This window comes from Theropithecus gelada, chromosome 13, assembly GCF_003255815.1.
Source record: "Theropithecus gelada isolate Dixy chromosome 13, Tgel_1.0, whole genome shotgun sequence".
Classification (NCBI taxonomy): Eukaryota; Metazoa; Chordata; class Mammalia; order Primates; family Cercopithecidae; genus Theropithecus; species Theropithecus gelada.
The window spans coordinates 81,337,662-81,355,353 of NC_037681.1; the positions used below are offsets into that span (position 1 = coordinate 81,337,662).

The 17,692-nt window shown below is 45.2% G+C and overlaps 1 non-coding gene and 2 pseudogenes across 2 annotated transcripts; all 3 read left to right on the forward strand.

Annotated features, from left to right (window-relative positions):
- Positions 1-1,343: 1,343 nt before the first annotated feature.
- Positions 1,344-1,783, forward strand: LOC112604499 (annotated as a pseudogene).
- Positions 1,784-8,409: 6,626 nt separating this feature from the next.
- Positions 8,410-8,908, forward strand: LOC112604985 (annotated as a pseudogene). The gene has a single exon (XR_003115318.1). The product of XR_003115318.1 is annotated as an activated RNA polymerase II transcriptional coactivator p15 pseudogene (transcript).
- Positions 8,909-15,567: 6,659 nt separating this feature from the next.
- On the forward strand, positions 15,568-15,670 carry LOC112605434. Its single transcript, XR_003115425.1, has one exon. It is a non-coding gene; the product is annotated as a U6 spliceosomal RNA (small nuclear RNA).
- Positions 15,671-17,692: the final 2,022 nt, after the last annotated feature.

Sequence of the window (17,692 nt, forward strand, 5' to 3'; positions counted from 1 at the left end):
ACCATCTCCAATAAGTAGACAAGCACACATGCATTTACAAAGATTGACAATGAACTAGGTAAGTAGTACTCAAAATTTCTGGTCTCTGAACCCCTTAACAAATATTATATTTATAAGTTGTATTTACACACTTAAAATTACTGAGGACTCAATGAGCTGTGTTTATTCGGGTTTTATTTACCAAGATTTATTATATTAGAAATTAAAATTGAAAGATGTTTTATCTATGAACATATTAAATAAATTTTAAAATAACAATAGGCCAGATGGCTCATGTCTATAATCCCAACACTTTGGGAGGATCATTTGAAGCCAGAAGTTCAAGACCAGCCTGGGAACGTAGCAAGACGCTGTCTCTACAAAAAATAAAAAATAAAAAATAAAATAACAATAATTAAAAACCCATTGCATGTTCTCATAAATAACATTTTTGTGGAAAAAAAAATGCCCTTTTAAAAAAAAGGGGGGGAGGAGGAGAAAATGGCATTGTTTCACATTTTGGCAAATCTTTTTAACATCTGGCCGAATAGAAAAGAGCTGGATTCCGTCTGTTGGGATGTGTTGTTTTGGTTGAAGTCCATAAAGAACACCCAGTCTCACATATGAGAGAAAGAAAAGTAGCCCCCGATGCCCAACCAGGCCTTAGTTCTTCCAGGAGCTGGCCTGGCGCATAGCTGGCCTTCGTAGTCTCCTGCTGAACATAATGTCACAGAACATCCACATCAGACAAGGCCACCCTGTGACTGTGATGAACCAAAATAAAAACAGAACCAGGAACTTGTCTGAAATGACCAAACATCCTCCTTTTCCAGTCAATCTGAGTCACTGCTGACAGCTACAGCGTGGCTCCACTGAGCCCTTCTCTTCTTCTTTCCTGCAGCTGCTGTGGTGGAGTACCACAGACCTGATGGATTCAAACAGAATATAGCCTCTCTCAGTCCTAAAGTCTAGAAGTCCGAAGTGAAGGGATAGGTGGGGCTGTGCTCCCTCTGAAGGCTCCAGGGAGAATCCTTCCCTGCTGCTTCCAGCTTCCGGTGGCTCCAGGCATTCCTTGGTTGGACAACTTCAATCTCTGCCTCCACCTTCCCATGGTCTTTCTCTGTACCTGTCTCAAATCTCGATTTTCTCTTCCTCTAAGTAATCCAGATAATCCAGAATGATCTCATCTTGAGAACCTTAATCACATCTACAAAGATCCTTTTCCAAATAACCTCACATTTACAGGTTCTGGGGGTTGGGATGTAGACATACTTTTTGGGGGGCCACCATTCAACCCACTATACCTTCCCATAAATAAGATTTTTTAAACCTTTGCAGCCATCACCAAAGGTGGAGCGTCCAAAATGAAGTTCAATCCCTTCGTGACTTCTGATCAAAGCAAGAATTGCAAAAGGCATTTCAATGCACCTTCCCACACTCGCAGAAAGATTATGTCTTCCTCTCTTTCCAAAGAGCTGAGACAAAAGTACAACGTTCAATCCAAGACCATCCAAAAGGATGATGAAGTTCAGGTTGTGCGAGGACACTATAAGGGTCAGCAAATTGGCCAAATAATCCAGGTTTACAGGAAGAAATACGTCATCTACATTGAATGGGTGCAGTGGGAAAAGGCTAACAGCACAGGTGTGCCTGTGGGCATTCACCCAGCAAGGTGGTTATCACTAGGCTGAAACTGGACAAAGACCACAAAAAGATCCTTGAATGGAAAATCACATCTCGCCAAGTAGGAAAGGAAAATGGCAAATACAAGAAAGAAACAATAGAAGATGCAGGAATAAAATAATCTTATTAAGCTTTTATTAAAACTTGAAGTGCGGCCAGGCACGGTGGCTGACATTTGTAATCTCAGCACTTTGAGAAGCTGAGGCGGTGGGATCACAAGGTCAGGAGTTCCAGACCAGCCTGGCCAAAATGGTGAAACCCTGTCTCTAATAAAAATACAAAAAAAAGGCCGGGCACGGTGGCTCAAGCCTGTAATCCCAGCACTTTGGGGGGCCGAGACGGGCGGATCATGAGGTCAGGAAATCGAGACAATCCTGGCTAACACGGTGAAACCCCATCTCTACTAAAAAATACAAAAAACTAGCTGGGCAAGGTGGCGGGCGCCTGTAGTCTCAGATACTCAGGAGGCTGAGGCAGGAGAATGGCCTAAACCCGGGAGGCGGAGCTTGCAGTGAGCTGAGATCCGGCCACTGCACTCCAGCCTGGGCGACAGAGCAAGACTCCGTCTCAAAAAAAAAAAAAAAAAATACAAAAAAAAAATTAGCCAGACGTGGTGGTGCACGCCTGTAATCCCAGCTACTCAGGAGGCTGAGGCAGGAGAATTGCTTGAACCCGGGAGGCAGAGGTTGCAGTGAGCTGAGATCACGCTACTGCTCTCCAGCCTGGGCAGCAGAGCAAGACTCTGTCTCAGAAAAAAAAAAGAAAAAACTTGAAGTGAAAAAAAGATTACGATACCCAATTATAGAATTATCCCATTTCCTAACAATCCAATCCAAAGCAAAATCCCATTTTCTTAAACTGTCCCCAAAATCACCTAACACAAGCCCAAATCTACAATTATTTTCTTTTTTTTTTTTTTTTTTTTGAGACGGAGTCTTGCTCTGTCCCCCTGGCTGGAGTGCAGTGGCGCGATCTTGGCTCACTGCAAGCTCTGCCTCCCGGGTTCCTGCCATTCTCCTGCCTCAGCCTCCCAAGTAGCTGGGACTACAGGCACCTGCCACCGTGCCCGGCTAATTTTTTGTATTTTTAGTAGAGACGGGGTTTCACCATGGTCTCGATCTCCTGACCTTGTGATCCGCCCGCCTCGGCCTCCCAAAGTGCTGGGATTACAGGCGTGAGCCACCGCGCCCGGCCAATTATTTTCTAAAACTATCTTACTAAGGTGCCCAACAGTTCCCTATTATGTATGTTCTCCTTCACTGCAATGATTAACAAATCCATCTTTTCCAGTTACAGCTGTGTTCCCCGTGGTCTTTGTCTGGAAGGCATTAGGCATTGACACATGGAAGGGAGGAAAGAGTGGTCAGGCGCAGTGGCTCACACCTGTAATCCCAGCACTTTGGGAGGCCGGGTGTGGTGGTGCATGCCTGGCACAGTTAGAAAAGGAAGGAGCGGGCCAGGAGCAGTGGTTCACGTCTATAATCCCAGTCCTTTGGAGGCTGAGGTGGGTGGATCACCTGAGATCAGGAGTTCGAGATCATGGCCAACATGGTGAAACCCTGCCTCTATTAAAAATACAAAAATTAGCCAGGGGTGGAGGTGCACGCCTGTAATCCCAGCTACTTGAGAGGCTGAGGCAGAAGAATTGCTTGAACCTGGGAGGTGGAGGTTGCAGTGAGCTGAGATCGCATCATTGTACTGCAGCCTGGGCAACAAGAGTGAAACTTCGTCTTAAAATAAACAAACAACAACAACAACAAAAAGGTGATTGTGGACGTTTTTCTCTGATACTATGCCAAAATTCAACAAGTTATGATTTTTCTTTTTTTTGTTGTTGTTTTCTTGAGATGGGGTCTCACTCTGTTGCCCAGGCTATAGTACAGTGTTGCAACCTCGGCTCACTGCAACCTCCACCTCCTGGGTTTAAGTGATTCTCCTGCCTCAGCCTCCCAAGTAGCTGGGAATACAGGCATGCACCACCATGCCCGGCTAATTTTTCTATTTTTAGTGGAGACAGGGTTTCACCATGTTAGCCAGGATGGTCTCTATCTCCTGACCTTGTGATCCACCCGCCTCAGCCTCCCAAAGTGCTGGGATTACAGGCATGAGCCACCGCGCCCAGCCAACAAGGGATGATTTCTTAAAGGTTACTTGCAATGTGGAATCTGAAACCACATCAGTAAACATTCCATACTCTATTACATTAAAATTCATGAGTCTAGGCCAGGCACAGTGGCTCACGCCTATAATCCCAGCACTCTTGGAGGCCAAGGCAGGTGGATCACTTGAGGTCAGGAGTTTGAGACCAGCCTGGCCAACATGATGAAACCCCATCTCTACTAAAAATACAAAAAACAAACAAACAAGCAAACAAAAAATCCGTCTATTTTGCACTTTGGATCATTTGTCCAGGCATAATTTTGAACATCATTCATTGGTCACTTGGGAAATATTGGTTCACTGAATTATGTAGACCTTTTGAATGTTCACACATTTCATTATACATTTTTTAACCACACTTTTTAATATCCCCACCAATCTCATCAGAAAAGTCAGTATGCTTTAAAAGACGTCAAATTTACAGAAATGAACATAAGATTGTTTTGTTTTTGTTTTTGTTTTTTTGAGACGGAATCTCCAGCCTGGGCAACAAGAGTGAAACTCCATCTTCAAAAAAAAAGGTTGGGGGGGGGCAATTCTAGGTGACATAGCCATTCTAAATGTGTACACAGCAACCAACAGAACTGCAAAATATGTGAAGAAAAACTGATAGAGAGAATATGAGACGAAAATAAGGACGGGTAGAGAGGAATGCAACACTATCATTAACCAACAGGAGCTGTCGACATATATAGAACACTCCACCCAACAACAGCAGAATACACATTCTATTTAGGAGTCCATAGAACATATATCAAGACACACCATAAATGTGCCGTAAAACAAACCTCAACAAATTTAAAAGAATTGAAATCATACAGTGTGTTTTCAACCACAATGGAATCAATCCAAAAGTATATCAATAAAAGTATATCAATAATACACTTTTCTTCTTTTTTGTTTTTGAGATGGAATCTCGCTCTGTTGCCCAGGCTAGAGTGCAGTGGCGCCATCTTGGCTCACTGCAAGCTCCACTTCCTGGGCTCAAGCAATTTTCCTGCCTCAGTCTCCCAAATAGCTGAGATTACAGGCACCCGCCACCATGCATGGCTAATTTTTGTATTTTTAGTAGAGACAGGGTTTCCCCATGTTGGCCAGGCTGGTCTCAAACTCCTGACTTCAAGTGATCTGCCTGCCTTGGCCTCCCAAAGTGTTGGAATTACAGGCATGAGCCACCATGCCTGGCCCTACATAATCTCTTCTATAAAATAGAAGAAAACGTTTCCTAATTCATTTTATGGAGTTAGTGTTATCCTGATACAAAAACTAGACAAAGGTAGTATGAAAAAGAAAACTACAGACCATTATCTCTCAAGAACTTCGATGTGAAAATTCTCAACAAAACATTAACAAACCTATTCCAGCAATGTATAAAAAAAGTATATACACTATCATCAAGTGGGATTTATTTCAGGTAAGCAAGGCTGGTTCAACATTTTGGACACAGTATAATCCACCATATCAATAAGCTAAAGAAGAAACATTATATGATCAAATTAATTGATGCAGAAAAATCATTAGACAAAATTAAACATTCATTTATGATAAAAATAGGAATAAAGGAAGATTTTCCCAACTTTATAATGAGCATCTGCAGACCTATAGTCGCATTATTCTTCATGGTGAAAGAATGAATGCTTTCCCCCTAAGAGCAAGAACAAAGCGAGATGTCCTTTCTCACTACTCTTATTCAGCACAGTGCTAGAGGTTTTCAATTAATGGTGGTCTTATGTTGATGTATCTTGGATGTGATTGGATGGCCATAGTTAAGATAGAACACTTGGAAATTGTCCAATACAGAGGAACTGCATGTGGTGCATTTAGGGAGCCCATGGAGGGAGAACCTTCCACAGAGCCCACATCTCCCACCATTTGTCTGTTTTAAGGGAATTTGCCTGGAATGCAGGGTGCACCTGTAGCACCTGGAAACCCACAGGCTCCAAGAGCCCCAGGCTGATGTTCAGACTAATGGAAGCAGAGCTGAAATGACTTCCCGCCCCATGGGGTTATTGCAGCCATGATTGTGGCCATATATGGATATACTCATATCCAGCCCCTTAAAGGTAAGTGTTATTACTTTCCAGATTTACTATTTCCTTAATGATATAATATGTAATATATTTCAAAGATGAAACATTCTAGATACCTCAAATCATTTTTAAAATCAGATTAGATTTAAATAAATTTCAAAAATTAACAAATAGGCCAGGTGCAGTGGCTCCCGCCTGTAATCCCAGCACTTCGGGAGGCCAAGGTGGTCAGATCACTTGAGGTCATCTCGTAGCTCCCATAATTACCACGTTGTGGGAGGGACCCAGTGGGACATAATTGAACCATGGGGGTGGGTCTTTCCAGTGCTGTTCTCCTGATAGTGAATAACTCTTATGAGATCTGATGGTTTCAAAAATGGGAGTTTCCCTGCACAAACTCTCTCTTTGCCTGCTGCCATCCATGTAAGATGTGGACTTGCTCCTCCTTGCGTTCCACCATGATTGTGAGGCCTCACCAGACATACAGAACTGTAAGGCCATTAAACCTCTTTCTTTTGTAAATTTCCCAGTCTCAGGTATGCCTTTATCAGTGGCATGAAAACAGACAAATACAATAAATTGGTACCAGGAATGGGGCATTGCTGAAAAGATATCCCAAAATTGGCTAGACATAGTGGCTCACACCTGTAATCCCAGCACTTTGGGAAGCCAAGGCAGGCAGATCACCTGAGGTCGGGAGTTCAAGACCAGCCTGACCAACATGGAGAAACACCATCTTTACTACAAATACAAACTTAGCCAGGCGTGGTGGCATATGCCTGTAATCCCAGCTACTTGGGAGGCTGAGACAAGAGAGTCACTTGAACCCAGGAGGCAGAGGTTGTGGTGAGCCGAGATCATGCCATTGCACTCCAGCCTGGGCAACAAGAGCCAAACTTCATCTCAAAAAAATAAAAATAAAAAATAAAAATAAAAGATACCCCAAAATGTGGAAGCAACTTTGGAACTAGGTAACAGGCAGGGGTTGGAACAGTTTGGAGGGCTCAGAAGAAGACAGGAAAATGTTGGAAAGTTTGGAACTTCCTAAAGATTTGTTGACTGGCTTTGGCAAAAATGCTGATAGTGATATGAACAATAAGGTCCAGGCTGAGGTGGTCTCAGATGAAGATGAGGATGGGAACTGGAGCAAAGGTGACTCTAGTTATGTTTTAGCAAAGAGACTGGCAGCATTTTCCCCTGCCCTAGAGATTTGTGAAACTTTGAACTTGAGAGAGATGATTTAGGGTATCTGGAAAAATAAATTTCTAAGCAGCAAAGCATTCAAGAGATGACTTGGGTGCTCTTAAAAGCATTCAGTTTTAAAAGGGAAATAGCATAAAAGTTTGGAAAATTTGCAGTCTGACAATGAGATAAAAAAGAAAAAACATTTTCTGAGGAGAAATTCAAGCTGGCTGCAGAAATTTGCCTAAGTAACGAGGAGCCAAATGTTAATCACCAAGACAATGGGGAAAATGTCTCCAGGGCATATCAGAGGTCTTCACTGCAGGCCCTCCTATCACAGGCCCAGAGGCCTGGGAGAAAATGGTTTCCTGGGCTGGGCCCAGGGTCCCTGTGCTGTGTGCAGCCTAGGGACTTGGTGTCCTGCGTCCCAGCCACTCCAGCCATGACTAAAAGGAGCCAAGGTACAGCTCAGGCTGTTGCTTCTGACAGTGGAAGCCCCAAGCCTTGGCAGATTCCATGTGGTGTTGAGCCTGTGGGTGCACAGAAGTCAAGAATTAAGGTTTGGGAAACTTCACCTTGAGATGTGTGTGCGTGTGTGTGTGTGTGTGTGTGTGTGTGTGTGTGTATATATATATATATATTTTTTTTTTTTTTTTTTTGAGATGGAGTTTCCCTCTTGTTGCCCAGGCTGGATGGAGTGCAATGACTTGATTTCGGCTCACTACAACCTCTGCCTCCCAGGTTCAAGTGATTCTCCTGCCTCAGCCTCCCGAGTAGCTGGGATTACAGGCGTGTGCCACCATGCCCGGCTAATTTTATATTTTTAGTAGAGACGGGGTTTCTCCACGTTGGTCAGGCTGGTCTCAAACTCCCGACCTCAGGTAATCCACCCGCCTTGGCCTCCCAAAGTGCTGGGATTACAGGCGTGAGCCACCACGCCTGGCCTTTTTTTTTTTTTAACCTTTGCCTAGATGTCAGAGGATGTATAAGAACGCCTGGGTGCTTAGGCAGAAGTTTGCTGCAGGCGCAGGGCCCTCATGGAGAACCTCTGCTGGGGTAGTGCTAAAGAGAAATGTGGGGTCAGAGTTCCCACACAGAGTCCCTACTGGGGGCACCACCTAGTGGAGCTGTGAGAAGAGGGCCACCATCCTTCAGACCCCAGAATGGTAGATCCACTAACGGCTTGCACCGTGCACCTGGAAAAGCCGCAGACAATGCCAGCCCCTGAAAGCAGCCAGGAGAGGGGCTATACCTGCAAAGCCACAGGGGCGGAGCTGTCCAAGGCCGTGGGAGCCCACCTCTTGCATCAGTGTGACCTGGATAGGAGACATGGAGTCAAAGGAGATCATTTTGGAATTTTAAGATTTGCCTGCCAGTCGCGAGCGAATGAGCAAGAGGGTGTTCGACTGCTAGAGCCGAGCGAAGCGATGCCTAAATCAAAGGAACTTGTTTCTTCAAGCTCTTCTGGCAATGATTCTGACAGTGAAGTTGACAAAAAGTTAAAGAGGAAAAAGCAAGTTGCTCCAGAAAAACCTGTAAAAAAGCAAAAGACAGGTGAAACTTCGAGAGCTCTGTCATCTTCTAAACAGAGTAGCAGCAGCAGAGATGATAACATGTTTCAGACTGGGAAAATGAGGTACGTTAGCGTTCGAGATTTTAAAGGCAAAGTGCTAATTGATATTAGAGAATACTGGATGGATCCTGAAGGTGAAATGAAACCAGGGAGAAAAGGTATTTATTTAAATCCAGAACAATGGAGCCAGCTGAAGGAACAGATTTCTGACATTGATGATGCAGTAAGAAAACTAAAATTTGAGCCCTATAAATAAAACCTGTACTGTTCTTAAAAAAAAAAAAAAAAAAAAAAAAAATTTGCCTGCCCTGCTGGATTTCAGTCTTGCATGGGCCTGTAGCGCCTCTGTTTTGGCTAATTTATTCCATTCAGAATGGCTATATTTACCCAATTCATATACCCCCGTTGTATCTAGGAAGTAACTAACTTGCTTTTGATTTTACAGCCTCATAGGTGGAAGGGACTTGCCTTGTGTCAGATGAGATTTTGTACTGTGGACTTTTGAGTTAATGCTGAAATAAGACTTTAGGGATGGCTGGGTGCAGTGGCTCAAGTCTGTAATCCCAGCACTTTGAGAGGCTGAGGTGGTGGATCACGAGGTCAGGAGATCGAGATCATCCTGGCTAACATGGTGGAACCCCGTCTCTACTAAAAATACAAAAAATGAACCAGGTGTGGTGGCGGGTGCCTATAGTCCCAGCTACTCGGGAGGCTGAGGCAGGAGAATGGCATGAACCCAGGAGGTGGAGCTTGCAGTGAGCAGAGACCACGCCACTGCACTCCAGCCTGGGAGACAGAGCGAGACTCTGTCTCAAAAAAAAAAAAGACTTTAGGGGACTGTTGGGAAGGCATGATTGGTTTTGAAATGTGAAGGCATGAGATTTGAGAGGGCCCAGGGGCAGAAAGATATGGTTTGGCTCTCTCTCACACCCATAGCTCCCATAATTCCCACATGTTGTGGCAGGGACCTGGTGGGAGATAATTGAATCACGGGGGCGGGTCTTTCTTGTGCTGTTCTCGTGATACTGAATAAGTCTCACGAGATCTGATGGTTTTTTTTATTTTTTTTTTTTTTTGAGACGGAGTCTCGCGCTGTGTCACCCAGGCTGGAGTGCAGTGGCGCGATCTCGGCTCACTGCAAGCTCCGCCTCCCAGGTTCACGCCATTCTCCTGCCTCAGCCTCCGAGTAGCTGGGACTACAGGCGCCCGCCACCACGCCCGGCTAGTTTTTTGTATTTTTAGTAGAGACGGGGTTTCACCATGTTAGCCAGGATGGTCTCGATCTCCTGACCTCGTGATCCGCCCGTCTCGGCCTCCCAAAGTGCTGGGATTACAGGCTTGAGCCACCGCGCCCGGCCCTGATGGTTTTAAAAATGGGAGTTTCGCTGCACAGGCTGTTTCTCTTTGCCTGCTGCCATCCAAGTAAGATGTGACTTGCTCCTCCTTGCCTTCTGCCATGATTGTGAGGCCTCTCCAGTCATGTGGAACTATAAGTCCATTAAACCTCTTTCTTTTGTAAATTGCCCAGTCTCAGGTATGTCTTTATCAGCAGCATGAAAACGGACTAATACAGATCAAGGGTTCAAGACCATTCTGGCCAATGTGGTGAAACCCTGTCTCTCCTAAAAAATACAAAATTCAGCCAGGCATGGTGGTGCATGCCTGTAATCCCAGCTACTCAGGAGGTTGAGGCATGAGAATCACTTGAACCTAGGAGGCAGAAGTTGCAATGAGACAAGATTGTATCACTGCACTCCAACCTGGGTGACAGAGCAAGGCTCTACTCAAAATGATAATAATAATAATAATAAATAATTAACAAATAGTCCCCTTGCCTCTCACAAATTAGACAGTACTTCCCAGAATGCCCTGCTGAAGAGTTGTAACAGATAACCCTGTTCCTCCTTAACCTCTCTGTGCTTCATTTGCTCACCTGTAAAATAGTGATCATAGTAGTACCTATCTTGTGGTGATGCAGAGGATTAAAGAAGCTAATAAGGGGGGCCAGGCACAGTGGCTCATGCCTGTAATCCCAGCACTTTGAGAGGCTGAGGTGGGCAGATCGCTTGAAGTCAGGAGTTCGAGACCAGCTTGGCCAACATGGTGAAACCCTGTCTCTACTTAAAAAAAAAAAAAAAAAAAGACAAAAATTTGCCAGGCACCAGGCATTGTGGCAGGTGCCTGTAATCCCAGCTAGTCAGTTGGCTGAGGCAGGAGAATCGCTTGCACCCAGGAGGCGGAGGTTATAGTGAGCTGAGAGCGCACCACTGCACTCCAGTCTGGGTGACAAAGCAAGACTCCATCTCAAAAAAAAAAAAAAAAGCCAATTAGGGTGGAAGCACTTAGAACAGTGTTTGCACATAGTAGGCCTTCAGAAGTGCCCTAGCCTGTGACTTGCAGTTATTAGGGAGATCAGCCTTTCAGCAGGGCATGAAAGAGAAGGCTTTCTACCAATCCCACCCCGAAACCAGAAACAATTTGCCAATAGAGTGTTTGCTCCTCACTATCAAAGACTGATGAAAGGGGGTGTATTAGTCTGTTCTCGTGCTGCTAATAAAGACATACCTGAGACTGGGTAATGTATAAAGGAAAGAGGCTTAATTGACTAGCAGTTAAGGCTGGGTGCAGAGGCTCGTGCCCGTAATCCCAACACTTTGGGAGGCCAAGGCAGGTGGATCACCTGAGGTCAGGAGTTCAAGACCAGCATGAATAATACAGTGAAACCCCGTCTCTACTAAAAACACAAAAATTAGCCAGGCATGGTAGCGGGCACATGTAGTCCTAGCTACTCAGGAAGCTGGGACAGGAAAATTGATTGAACCTGGGAGGCGGAGGTTGCAGTAAGCAGAGATGGCACCACTACACTCCAGCCTGGGTGACAGAGCAAGACTCCATCTCAAAAATAATAATAATAGGCCAGGCGCTGTGGCTCACACCTGTAATCCCAGTACTTTGGGAGGCCGAGGTGGGCGATCACAAGGTCAGGAGTTCGAGACCAGCCTGGCCAACATGGTGAAACCCCGTCTCTACTAAAAAATACAAAAATTAGCCGGGTGTGGTGGCGCATGCCTGTAATCCCAGCTACTCGGGAGGCTGAGGCAGGAGAATCACTTGAACCGGGGAGGGGGAGTTGCAGTGAGCCGAGATGGCACCACTGCACTCCAGCCTGGGTGACAGAGCAAGACTCTGTTTCAAAAAGAAATAAATAATAATAACTGACTCACAGTTCAGCATGGCTGGCAAGGCCTCAGGAAACTTACAATTATGGTGGAAGGGGAAGCAAATATGTCTTTCTTCATATGGCGGCAGGAGACAAAACAAATGCCCAGCAAAGGGAGAAGCCCCTTATGAAAACACCAGATTTTGTGAGAACTAACTCACTATGGCAAGAACAGGATGGGAGAAACCACCCCCATGATTCAATTACCTCCCAATGGGTCCCTCCCACGACTCACGGAGATTGCGGGAACTACAATTCAAAATGAGATGTGGGTGGAGACACAGCCAAACCATATCAAGGGGTATCGGAAAGAAAGTGAGCCGGAGATCACCCACTGGCCTGCAACTGCATCCATCCATGTATCATTTGCTCTGATTTCCATCACCTGCCTGGCCCCCTGAGGCATTTGAGTTTGTGACATATGATATTTTGCTAATCATCTTCATTATGGAATTCTCCACCACTTCAGCCAGAGAGTAATGGTTTAATGGCTGAGAGAGAGTAATGGTTTAATGGCTGAGAGAGAGCAATCCTGTCAGACGTAAAGGAATAAAGAAAAGACTTTAGCATTTTCCATCACTGTATGATAAGTCACTTATTTAAAGGTTTCATACGTGAAACCTCAAAGCTAAGTGGACAGGGGGCTGGGAGTGGATTTTAGGGGTTTTCATAGATACTTTTGTTAGAGTAGACAGCAAGTCAGACATGAGCAGGGTAAGAGAGCCCCCCACACAGACACACACACACACCAGGAATGTCAGGCAACCATCAGGTGATGGTCAGGTGGTTGTTAAACAGTCTCTCTAAAATTGTTCACAGCCAGTACCAGGGACAGGCAGTCTTCCAATAGATAAAAACACCTGAAACTGGTGATCAGCAGCTTCCCGGTAAGATCTTAGGAGTTGGGCAAGTGGGCTCAAGCACAAGCATTAAGAGGCAAAATGACAGAGTTTAACATACGTGGCCACCCTCTAGGGACATTTGACTGGTAAGGGAAGGACACCTCAAGTGAGCATGGGCACGACTCCAGAAAACACATCGTGCGTGCTCACCTCCCAAGTGCTAGCAGGCCGCTGCACATAAGCACAGCCCACCCCAAGGGAAGAATCAGGGGAGAAGGGATGCAAGCCCCCAGAAGTCTGCCAGCATATAAAACCCCAAGTCAACAGGTCAAACCACACACTTGCCTTTCAAGTTGTCTGCCCTCTTCCAAGTGTACTTTTCTTCCTTTCCTTCCTGCTCTAAAGCTTTTTAATAAACTTTCACTCCTTCTCTAAAACTTTTTAATAAACTTTCACTCCTGCTCTAAAACTTGTCTGTCTCTCCTTCTGCCTCTTACCTTTCAGTTACATTCTTTCTTCTAAGGAGCAAGAACTGAGGTTGCTGCAGACCTGTACGGATTTGCCACTGGTAACATATTTTCATGCTGTGTGACTCGGAGGCTTTCCACTGCTAACATACTTCCCTTACCAGTCTACCATTCCTAGAGGAAGGTCATATAGAAGTCATATACCAGTTAAACTCCACCACTTTGTCTCTCTTATGTATTTATTTGTATGTATTTGTTATTTATTTATTTATTTATTTTTTGAGACAGTGTCTTGCTTTGTTAACAGCCCAGGCTGGAGTACAGTGGCACAATCTCGGCTCACTGCAACCTCCACCTCCTGGGTTCAAGCAATTCTCCTGCCTCAGCGTCCTGGGTAGCTGGGATTACACTACAGTAGATGCGCCACCACACCCAGCTAATGTTTTTTTGTATTTTTAGTAGAGACAGGGTTTCACCATATTGGCCAGGCTGGTCTTGAACCCCTGACCTTGTGATCCGCCCACCTCGGCCTCTGAAAGTGCTGGGATTACAGGCTTGAGCCACTGTGTCCGGCCCATTTTGTCTCTTAATGAGCATGCTTGAGCCCACTTGCCCAACTCCTGAGATCTGACTGGGAAGCTGCTGATCACCAGTTTCAGGTGCTTTTATCTATTGAGAGACTGCCTTTCCCTGGCTCTGGCTGTGACCAATTATTATTTTAGAGATACCATTTAATAACCACCTGACCATCACCTGATGGCTGCCTGACATTCCTAGTGGTGGTTTGAGGAGGGGGACTCTCCTACCCTGCTCATGTCTGACTCGATACCTACTGTGATGCTTAGGGTTATCTGTTGTGCTGGTGTCTTTGGTGTGCCCACTTGATGTTCTCTCCACCTTACCCACCATGCTCTGTGCCCGGGACTACATCAGCAACAGGCTGACTTGCTCTCTGCCTTCGAGTTGGGTTCAGTTAAAGGTGGGGGCCGCTGGTGGGAGATGGAAGAACAAGAGAACAAGGTCAGGGTGCTTGTTTCCTATCAGGGTCACTTCAAACATCTATACTCAGTCAGGTGACCTTGCCCACACAGCTTTCCCTGACTCTGCGTTCCTGTAACCAGTTCCTCTCATGGCCTCTGCAGGCCTAGGAATGGAAACAGAACCTGCTATGACAAGTCTTGAGTGTTGCCCAATCCATTGTGGAGGTAAACCTCACAGCGATAGCTTCGTAGAGTCCCCTTTTAAACTCTCCTTAAATATCTTCATTTAGCAATGCCATCTATTTCCTAGCACTCTACCTGATGAATGTATATGTGCTTTTCACATAACTCCCTTTTGAACGAGCACCTGGGTAAAGTACAACTCTCTGTACCAAGAGCCAAGGTCAATAAGAATAGTAGTTTCAAACATCAGTCTGAAAACTCTCAAGTGTGCAAAAAATACAACTTTTTCTACTTTTCTTTTCCTTTTTTTTTTTTTTTTTGAGACGGAGTCTCGCTCTGTTCCCCAGGCTGGAATGCAGAGGCACAATCTTGGCATCTTGGCTCACTGCAACCTCGGCCTCCCAGGTTCAAACAATTATCCTGCCTCAGCCTCCCGAGAAGCTGGGACTATAGGTGCACGCCGCCATGCCTGGCTAATCTTTTTGTATTTTAGTAAAAACGGGGTTTCATCATGTTGCCCAGGCTGATCTTGAACTCCTGAGCTAAGGCAAACCGCCCGCTTCGGCCTCCCAAAGTGCTGGAATTACAGGCCTGACCCACCGCACCTGGCCCAACTGTTTCTACTTTTTTATACTCCGACTTAATTTCTCTTTCAGCCCCAATCCTCCAGGGTGATAGAAACATAAGTTAAATCAGCACAGGTTGCCCCCTAACAATTAAAATACAATTAATAGCCAGGCGCGGTGGCTCACGCCTGTAATCCCAGCACTTTGGGAGGCCGAGGCAGGCGGATCACCTGAGGTCAGGAATTCGAGACCAGCCTGACCCACATGGAGAAACCCTGTCTCTACTAAAAATAAGCTGGGCATGGTGGCACATGCCTGTAATCCCAGCTGCTTGGGAGACTGAGGCAGGAGAATCACTTGAACCCGGGAGGCAGAGGTTGCGGTGAGCCGAGATCGTGCCATTGCACTCCAGCCTGGGCAACAAGAGTGAAACCCTGTCTCAAAATAAATAAATTAATTAATTAATTAAATTAAATACAATTAATAGGCATAAGAATAGAATGACACACTGGGAACTTAGGAACCAAGAGGAGGGACACCTAACCTAACCTCAAGGGAGAAAAAAAAGAAATGTCAGGGAACTTCCCAGAGAGTGTGATGTGTTTGAGATGAGACAAAACAATGAATCAAGTTAGCCAGACTTGAAAGGAAATGACATGCTAGCGCAGGGAACAGCCTGAGCAAAGTCACAGAGGCAAGAAATAGCACAACGTGTAGGAGACTTAAAATTGGAACAATACAGAGAAAATTAGCATGGCCCCTACACTAAGATGACATGTAAATTCGTGAAGCATTCCAAAGCAAACAAATAATAAAAATATTTTTAAAAAAATAAATTCAGGCCAGGTGCGGTGACTCACACCTGTAATCCCAACACTTAGGGTGGCTGAGATGGGCAGATCACCTGAGGTCGGGAGTTTGAGACCAGCCTGACCAACATGGAGAAACCCCATCTCTACTAAAAATACAAAATTAGTGGGGCGTGGCGTCACATGCCTGTAATCTCAGCTACTCCGGAGGCTGAGGCAGGAGAACGGCTTGAACCTGGGAGGGAGAGGTTGTTGCAGTGAGCTGAGATCGCACCACTGCACTCCAGCCTGGGCAACAAGAGTGAAACTCCATCTCAAAAATAAATAAATAATAAAATAAAATAAATTCAGAGCCGGGAGCGGTGGCTCACACCTGTATTCCCAGCACTTTGGGAGGCCAAGGCAGGTGGATCACTTGAGGCCAGGAGTTCGACAGCAGCCTGGCCAACATGGTGAAACCCCACCTCTACTAAAAAGTACAAAAATTAGCCAGGCATGATGGCACATACCTGTAATCCCAGCTACTCGGGAGAATGAGGCAGGGAGAATTGCTTGAACCCAGGAGGCAGAGGTTGCAGTGAGCCAAGATCATGCCACTGAACTCCAGTCTGGGCGACAGAACGAGACATTTCTCAAAAAATAAAAATAAATAATAAACAAATAAATAAATAAATAAATTCAGGCTTGGCATGGTGGCTCACGCCTGTAATCCCAGCACTTTGGGAGGCCGAAGTGGGAGGATTACTTGAGGTCAGGAGTTCGAGACCAGCCTGGCCAACATGGCGACACTCCATCTCCACTAAAAATACAAAAATTAGCCAGGTGTGGTGGTGCGCACCTATAATCCCAGCTCCTCAGGAGGCTGAGACACAAGAATCACTTGAACCCAGGAGGCAGAGGTTGCAGTGAGCCGAGATCACACCACTGAACTCCAGCCTAGGCAACAGAGTGAGACTCCAACTCAAAAAAAAAAAAAAAAAAAAATCAATGTTGTGGGAGTATAAGGTTCAAGGCAGGGAGAGGTGAGAGGCAAGGACTCTGTTTATAACAGGGGAAGGACTTTGAACTCTGTGTTATAGGGCAGTGGTCTATAAGGAGGGGTACACACACCCCATGTACAGAAGAAAGTTCACTGGAATACAGGAAGAAAATGTTACAGCTTCTATCTTGTGCTTTAACTTAAAAAAATTTTATGTATGTTTTGTAAGGTGTTTGTCCCCTCCAAAACTTGTGTTAGGATTTAATCCCTGCCGGAGATGGCAGCTCAGGCCTGTTATCCCAGTATTTTGGGAAGCCAAGGCAGGAGGACTGCTTGAGCCTAGGAGTTTAAGAATAGCCTGGGCAACATAGTGAGACTCCATCTTAGAAAAAATAATAAAAAGAAAAAGAAGAAATTTAATCCCCAGTGTGGCAATATTAAGAGATGGACCTTTAAAAGGCGATGACTTACTGGGCTTGATGGCTCACGCCTGTAATCCTAGCACTTTGGGGGCCGAGGTGGGTGGATCACCTGAGGTCAGGAGTTCAAGACCAGCCTGGTCAACACGGCAAAACCTCATCTCTACTAAAAATACAAAAATTAGCCGGGCATGGTGGTACACGCCTGTAATCCAAGCTACTTGGGAGGCTGAGGTGGGAGGATCACTTGAGCCTGGGAGGTGAAGGTTGCAGTGAACCGAGATTGTGCCACTGCACTCCAGCCTGGGTGACAGAGTGAGATCCTGTCTCAAAAAAAAAAAAAAAAAATCACTTTCTTTATAAATTACCCACCTTCAGGTATTCTGTTATAAGCAACATAAAACAGACTAAGATAATATATTAATAATACCCTACTGCAGAAACATAATATATTACTGCATTAGGATATTACTACAGTATATTATTTTATATTACATAATAAACAAATACATTAGGCATATACTAAAATGAGTTAAGCCAGAATCAGCCAATTGACTTTGGTTTTGACCAAGAACTTGCTATAAACATCATTTCTGATGTCCCTGAACCTGGGTAATTCT